We start from the raw sequence: 8,503 nt of genomic DNA, 5'->3' as shown, positions 1-8,503 counted from the left end.
AACTCAAAAGCCCCAAAAATTTTGAAAACCCCAAAACCTAGGTCTAAATGCATGAAATGCGTGAAAAAGAGAGATAAAGAAGACTTACCAAGTGGTTCAAGCTTGGAATAGGCTGAAAGCAAGATGGGTAGAGGGATATGAGTGAGAAAAATGTGTTTGGAGGGAGAGAAAGAGATTTTCTGTTGAGAGAGAGAAGTGAGAAATGAAATCTGATTCGTGCTCAGCCTATATAAAGAAATCACAGCTCGATGGATGGAGGTATCTGTCAAGATCTGTCGAGGTGCTGTCAATAGCAAAAATACCTCGATGGATCTAGAAGTTGTCGAGAATCATTTGGCTAGACAGAATGTTGCTCGATGGATCGAAGAAGCTATTAAGCATCTATCGAGAAGAAACTTAGAAACCTCGATGGATTGAGATTGCGATAAGATCTGTCAAGACAAGAAGAAGGAGGGGCTCGATAGAAGACAATCTGTTAAAAAGCTGTCGAACTTGAAGAAAAGGAGTTTTCAAGGAGGAAAAACATATAAAGAGATGAAAGCAACAAGCAAGCTACTCGTATATAGATCCAATCAACATTTTAAGTTCTCTTTGAGATCTCTCAACATATATGCAAAGCATTCAAGAGATCCAAAAACACACACACACACACACACACACACACACATAACAAGTCTAACCAATTTTATATTTTAAAGACAAGTTGAGATAGTTTAGTGAGCATATATTAACACATGTATTCCTTGTGATGACCAAATCACATTGCACCTGCACATGTATCAAAAGTAGCAAAGAATTTTTTCGTTTTGTGTGTGAAAACATAACAAGTTTCCACAAGTTTCTCATATTATGATAATTTGAGATATGAGTAAATCAAATACACTCACACACAATCATAACTACTTGATAGGGACAATCACCTTTAAGGTACAACCTATAACTCCCACATCTCCTAGAAACACGCTTGCAACCATATTTAAAAATATTTTGATTCTTTTTGCTTTCATTTTTCTTTGCATATTTTCTTGTTGAAAATATCATGCATGGTCATATATAGAGAGAGAAGAAATACCTAATTGTCTAAGCCAAAAAAAATCACAATTTTGCTATGCCGAAGCACACAGATATTATACATGATTGGCGGGTTTTAGTGATAAGATAGTTATTTATGTCTTTCTCTTAAGATTTTCTAGTCCTTCCCTCAAAAAGAGTGATATGAGTGTTAAGAGTAAAAGAGACAAACTTAATAATACTCATCACAAACATGAGCAACAAAACTCACTTGCTTAGTTGTGCATTAAAGTACTCATCTAAGCTACAAGAGAGAAAAAGTTTAGAAAACTTTGTTTCAATGGCCATCCAAGGTACACAAGTACCAATATACACAAACACACACTATTTTTGTATTTTTCTGATTTTCAATTTCTTTTACTTTTATGAAAAAAATAAAGTAAAACTGAAAACAAACAAACAAAAATGTGTTAAACAAACAAAGCATAAAACTAGACTATCTCAAAAATAAGAAAGCATAACAAACAAGCAATGCATAACCATAAGGGGAGAGAGAGAAAAAGTGACTAAACCACTTTGAGCCTTTTTTTTCCACACCTTGGGAGAACCTTTCCTTTGAGTGAACCTTTAATCCAATGGTGAGGGAGAAGATCTCCAAGAGGGCCAGAGAGGATGGAAACTGATTATAGTTTCCGGACGAGAGTATACTATTGCTTTGTTGAGTGGCTAACCACTTGTAGCAATTTAGACAAGTATGCCCTATAGCTCCACAATGATGACAGAAATGCGGCTTCTTTGGTTGAGACTCCTTTTTTTAGGCTTATTGTCTTTCTTAGCCCTAGGGTTTCTAGTCTCTTTCTTCTCTATCTTAGGGGGTGCTCCTAGAATAGATTTGCCCTTGTCTATGTTCTCACTAGCTATATTAGTTTTAGGTTTATTGTTCTCCGAATTAACATTATTAGTAGGTGAGACAAAAAAGTTCTACTAGAAGAGGCAATATTAGAAGAGTTAGAAAGTTCATACCCCAAGCCTGTTCTGTTAGAAGCTGATTTCTAGAGGTTCAACATTTCATCCAGCTTTGCACTAGAAGTCCTCTCCAATTGAGCTTGAACTTGGAACAACTTTGCTTCAAGATTCTTTGTCCTTTCAGCCAAGAAATTGTTCTCAAAACACAATGCTCCAATGGTTTATTGGCTTCATCAACCTTGGTAGAGAGCTCCTCTCATTCCAGCTCCACTTCACTAAGCTTCTTAGGGGTTACCTATATAGTTTCTCATGATTTTCAGACACCTTGTATAACTTTGCATAGGCTGTATGGATGTCATCCTAATCATCTATCTTCTCGAACTTGGATTCCACCAAGTCCTCTTCTTTGTCCACTTCTTCTAAGATCNTTAATTGGGTCATTTAATTTAATTTTTCTATTTATACTAATTTAATATATTTATTTATATTTAAATAATTATTAAATTAATTATGACGTCATCACGGTTCGACCCTGGTTCAACCTCGGTTTGACCTTAAAAACTTTGAACCTCTCTCTTTTACGGTTTAATGAATGGTCCGGGTTTGAAAATCTTGCATAACTATATAAGCACGACAATGGAATGAATTAGGATTCTTTGCTCCATGGGCAATTTTACTAACAATTTTGTTATGTGACTTAAAAGCAAACATTTTAGTTAAGTAGCATCCCAAGTCTTAGCCTTCTTTTAGGAGTTCATAAAAGAATGGAAAAGAATGATCATAAAAAAATGGAATGAAATGAAATGTATTTAAGTAAGGGACAGGCAATGGAAAAGAGAGGAATAGACTGGAATTAAGTAATATTTTTTTAATATTTTAAAATAAAGAAATGAAAACAAATGAAATGTAAGTAACTTTATTTGAGAGTAATATAGAGGGAAAGGAATGAAATCATTTTGATACAATATTACTATTAGACCTCTATTTTAAAATAATTTACTAAATATATATATATATATACTTTGGGAGTTTTGGTAAAAAGACCTTTAAATCTAATTTCATTTCCTCCTAATTTTGAGGAATTAAGGAATAGAGAAGAATGAGTGTTCTCTCCTACTCATTTTATTCCCCTTTACTTAAACTCCCAAACAAGGGAAGGGAATAATATTCTAAAGCGCAAATTACAACTTACCCACCTATGATTTGACCGAAATTTAAGTTGCCTACTGTGGGCACAACACGCTATTTCAAGCTTATGGGGGAGTACACCTCAGTTGAGTGGACTAGGGTGGAGAAAAGAAAATAGAATTGCCAATTAATTTAAGTCTAGGAACCATATATATAGCACCCTTACAGGGAAGGATTGATCTAACTACCAGAGTATGGGTTCAGAATTTAGGTATGGGGATGGGAAGGTGTTAGGCACCCAACCCCACCTGACCCATGGATTGACTTCCACTTATTATGTCTTATGTTTTAATCTCATTAAAGGCATGTTTAATATTTCATCTTAAACTCACACACACGCTAGCATACATCTAAGCATAGAACATGACATCAATCATCACAAAAAACCATAGCATACATCTATCATGGAAACTCACATCAAGCGTAGCCTACATCTATCATGCATATCATCACATCACAAATCCTAGCATTTTCCTATCAAGACATTACATACTCCCAAGGGTAGAAACATGGTCATGGTAGCAAATCAAACAAACAAGTTGTCATATTTAAGGCATAGCACATACACTTACATATTCATTTCAAACAAAGCAAACACATGTTCATGTGAATGCATAACTTACCTCACTGCATCATAGTACGTATGCGTTAATGCATGTTCATATCATATGCATATTCATGGCAGCACAAAGAAAACATCAAATGAAAACCCTAATCTAACATGTGAAGACAAACAAACACATAAACAGAGAAACAAGGAATTAAGAAGCATAAAACACGGCAATACAGCAGCATATTGCATAAATAAAATAAAGAAACAAAAGTTAAAAATGTTGAATTAGGATTCTAGGCTTGAGTATGAGCATGCATACATAAAGCAATATTACTATTAGACCTCTATTTTAAAATAATTTACTATATATATATATATATATACACTTTGGGAGTTTTGGTAAAAAGACCTTTAAATCTAATTTCATTTCCTCCTAATTTTGAGGAATTAAGGAATAGAGAAGAATGAGTGTTCCCTCCTACTCATTTTATTCCCCTCTACTTAAACTCCCAAACAAGGGAAGGGAATAATATTCTAAAGCGCAAATTACAACTTACCCACCTATGATTTGACCGAAATTTAAGTTGCCTACTGTGGGCGCAACACGCTATTTCAAGCTTATGGGGGAGTACACCTCAGTTGAGTGGACTAGGGTGGAGAAAAGAAAATAGAATCGCCAATTAATTCAAGTCTAGGAACCATATATATAGCACCCTTACAGGGAAGGATTGATCTGACTACCAGAGTATGGGTTCAGAATTTAGGTATGGGGATGGGAAGGTGTTAGGCACCCAACCCCACCTGACCCATGGATCGACTTCCACTTATTATGTCTTATGTTTTAATCTCATTAAAGGCATGTTTAATATTTCATCTTAAACTCACACACACGCTAGCATACATCTAAGCATAGAACATGACATCAATCATCACAAAAAACCATAGCATACATCTATCATGGAAACTCACATCAAGCGTAGCCTACATCTATCATGCATATCATCACATCACAAATCCTAGCATTTTCCTATCAAGACATTACATACTCCCAAGGGTAGAAACATGGTCATGGTAGCAAATCAAACAAACAAGTTGTCATATTTAAGGCATAGCACATACACTTACATATTCATTTCAAACAAAGCAAACACATGTTCATGTGAATGCATAACTTACCTCACTGCATCATAGTACGTATGCATTAATGCATGTTATATCATATGCATATTCATGGCAGCACAAAGAAAACATCAAAGGAAAACCCTAATCTAACATGTGAAGACAAACAAACACATAAACAGAGAAACAAGGAATTAAGAAGCACAAAACACGACAATACAGCAGCATATTGCATAAATAAAATAAAGAAACAAAAGTTAAAAATGTTGAATTAGGATTCTAGGCTTGAGTACGAGTATGCATACATAAAGCCTGTGTTTGCAACCCAATTGTATGTGTATGCATACCTCAACTATGTCTACGCATGTAGAAAGCATGCGTATGCATTCACACTTGGCACCCAAACCTAGAAATAGAAACACAAAAACAGAGCAGAAATTTAAAATTAAAGAATCTAGCAACCTACAATGCTTTAAATGATAAAACAAAGAAAACTTAACCCAAGTAGTCATATTACAACATAAATAAACAAGAAAACAAGGAAAATAGAAAGATTAAAACAAGAAAAAGCAAATAAATGAAAAAGAAAGTTTAGAACTTATACCTAAAAAACAAAAGCTCTTTGGCTTGATTCTGACTGTTGCCCTTAGTCAAATCTATTTGCAACCAGACAAAATTGATTAGTAAACTTCAAAACTCAAAGATCAAGACTAGGAAAGGTCACAATCACAAGAAAATTGACTTGAGAATGTTTTGTGAAAAATTCCCTCTTTGATTCACTATTTCTAGTGAATTTTAGGTTTTTCCTTAGGATTTTCTATGTGTTTTGAAAAAGTACCATGTCTGGCTTTTTATTTTGAGAAAATGGGGGTTTGGAATGGCTCCTAGACGATGTGGGATTCATTTCAAACCTCAGCTTTAATGTAGAAAACTTGTCTTTCATAGTTTCTGGAACCCTAACATGCATACACATTCATGAAGCATGTGCACGCATACTCATGTCTGCGTACACATGCCCTAGGGTTTCCGTGGCCTTTATTTTTCAAAAATAGTTTTATTCAACTCACAAAAGAGTTATACTTTCCATTAAAAAAAAAAAAAAAAAAAAACCTTCCTCAAGTCAATTTCAATATGATTAGTCCTAAACCAACCTTGAGCTTTAGAATTATACCATTATTGAGGAACGGGGGTTGAGTCGTAAGGGGTATAAAATTTGGTGTCTACATATGCCCCTCTTTTGATTCGTGAGCTTTTCTAACATAATCAAAAGAATAAGAGGCAAAACATTTTGTTTTGATGTACGGCTCGGCCCAACCCACGCATTCGGCACATAACTCGCATTCATGGGGCTGGGTGCAACATCGCAAAGTTGCATGAGACTCGTATTTCCGAATTCCCACCTTTGTTGCTCGGGAAACGAGCAACAACAGGTTCACTATCCCAGGACCTGTGTTTGCCAATTGCAAGCGAAAGGCAAGTGGTTCACTATCCTAGAGTCACCAAAAAAGTAAAACAAACATGGCCAACAATCACAACCATCAATTGAGCAAACTGATGGAAATAAGTATGTACGCAGCGGAAAATGAACGGATCTACTTCATTCCAATCTATAACATGTGCTATGTAATTTCTGAGTAAAATAAGAAGGTACCTTGAGCGTGAAATTCAAAACAAAGATAGAACTTGGGAATACTTTTAATCTTCACTTCATTCACTAACCCAAAAAGTGTGTCTCTCAATAGTTATAAAGAGAGAATTAAAGAGTGACTTATACTCTCATACACTCACATGATGTTTTCACCCTATAAAAATTCTGCTATTTTTTTCCTGTATCTAACATTATCTAATTGGGCTTGCCTTTTGCTTTCCAATTGGGCTTTAGTCATGGCTTGGAGTGGACCAAAAGGAACAATAAGACACTAGCTCCAATGGGCCTTGCTTTTCTGTCAACTTTGAAAGTCCAAAGTTACCATTATATATTTATATCCACTATATAAATATAATTGCACTCTAGGCCTTATCTATAAATTATATCCCAAGATTTATTGTACAATAACCCTTCAAAAATATTCGTAATAATATAAAGTCATAAATGTAGACTCTACTTTGTAAATTACTACATCTTAATCTTAGTACCTTTAATCCTTTAAGTTATTATCATATATTTATGAAATCCAATTTCATAAATATATACTTTAGTAATTCTTACAAAGTGTTAGGCCTAACATTCTAATAACAAACCCATTAAATTATCTCAAGGAATATTTTTATCTCGTTAAGAGACTATGAATTCATTTTGAGAATATATGTTCCATCAACCTAAATGTGGCTTCCCAACATACTGAGGTTTTGACCGTTACTTTAGATCTCACTCTAATATATCAAAGAACCTAACTTCATGATCAGTCCATTATTCTCTTAGGATTAAAAGTTTATGAAATATAATCGTGAGATTTATTATTCATTTGACAGTCTTAGAAGAATAATATATTCATAGCGGTCCGTCAATATGTTTTAACTCTTAAAACATATCAACACATCAACTAGAAGTCTCACTTCCATGATCAAGACAAATCATCTAGTTGATATGTTATATCTTCCAGATGAAATGCAATTTCTCACCGACTACAAACTAAATACCATATGCTCTTGGTTCTTAGTTATGAAACCTTTCAGTTGCAACATATAGATTTCCTCTTCAAGATTGCCATTGAGAAATGCAGTCTTGACACCCATTTGCCAAATCTCAAAATCATAATGAGTAGCAATGGATAAGAGAATTCTGATAGATTAAGCATTGCTACTAGAGAAAAGGTTTCATCATAATTAATACCTTCTTTTTGTGTATACCCTTTCGCCACTAGCTTTGCTTTAAAGGTTTCAACTTTCCATCTATCCCTCTCTTCCTCTTGTAAACTCATTTGCAACCAATAGGATTAATGTCGTTAGGTGCCTCTACAAGATCCCAAACTTGATTGGAATACATGGAATCTAATTCAGATTTCATAGCTTGGACCCAATGATGTGCACCTATATCATTCATTGCCCCTTCATAGGTGTAGGGATCCGATTCAACCTCTTATGAGATAGCTTCATAAGTTTCTCCTAAACCTATGAATCTTATAAGAGGCCGAACAATTCTCCCACTACGACGAGCACCTGTGTACTAGACATGTCATGAGTAGTATCTTGTGGTGTATCTTGTGGTGTATCTAATACAGCCACATCATTCCTAGTTTCATCCATTGGTTGTTCATTTACAAGTTCATTCATTTTAGCCAACACAACTCTACTTCTAGGAGTAAAATTATTCATATAGTCATTTTCCAAGAATTTAGCATTTGTACTAACAAAAACTTTGTTATCTTTACGACTATAGAATAAATAACCCCTAGTTTCTTTTGGATAACTTACAAGCAAACACACTTTTGATTTTGGTTCCATTTTATCAGGCTTCCCTTTTAACACATGTGCAGGACAGCCCCAAATGTGGAGATATTTCATACTAGGCCTACGCCACTCCACAATTCCATGGGTGTTTTGGGAACAGATTTTGATAGGACTAAATTCAAAAGATGTATTGTTGTATTTAAAGCATAACCCCAAAAAGAAATTGGTAAAGTTGAGTAACTCATCATGACGAACCATTTTAAAAGAGTCCTATTC

This window comes from Quercus suber, unplaced genomic scaffold (assembly GCF_002906115.3).
Source record: "Quercus suber isolate HL8 unplaced genomic scaffold, Cork oak 2.0 scaffold_56, whole genome shotgun sequence".
NCBI lineage: Eukaryota > Viridiplantae > Streptophyta > Magnoliopsida > Fagales > Fagaceae > Quercus > Quercus suber.
The sequence above is the reverse complement of the archived record's forward strand: the minus strand, read 5'-3'. Positions refer to the sequence as shown.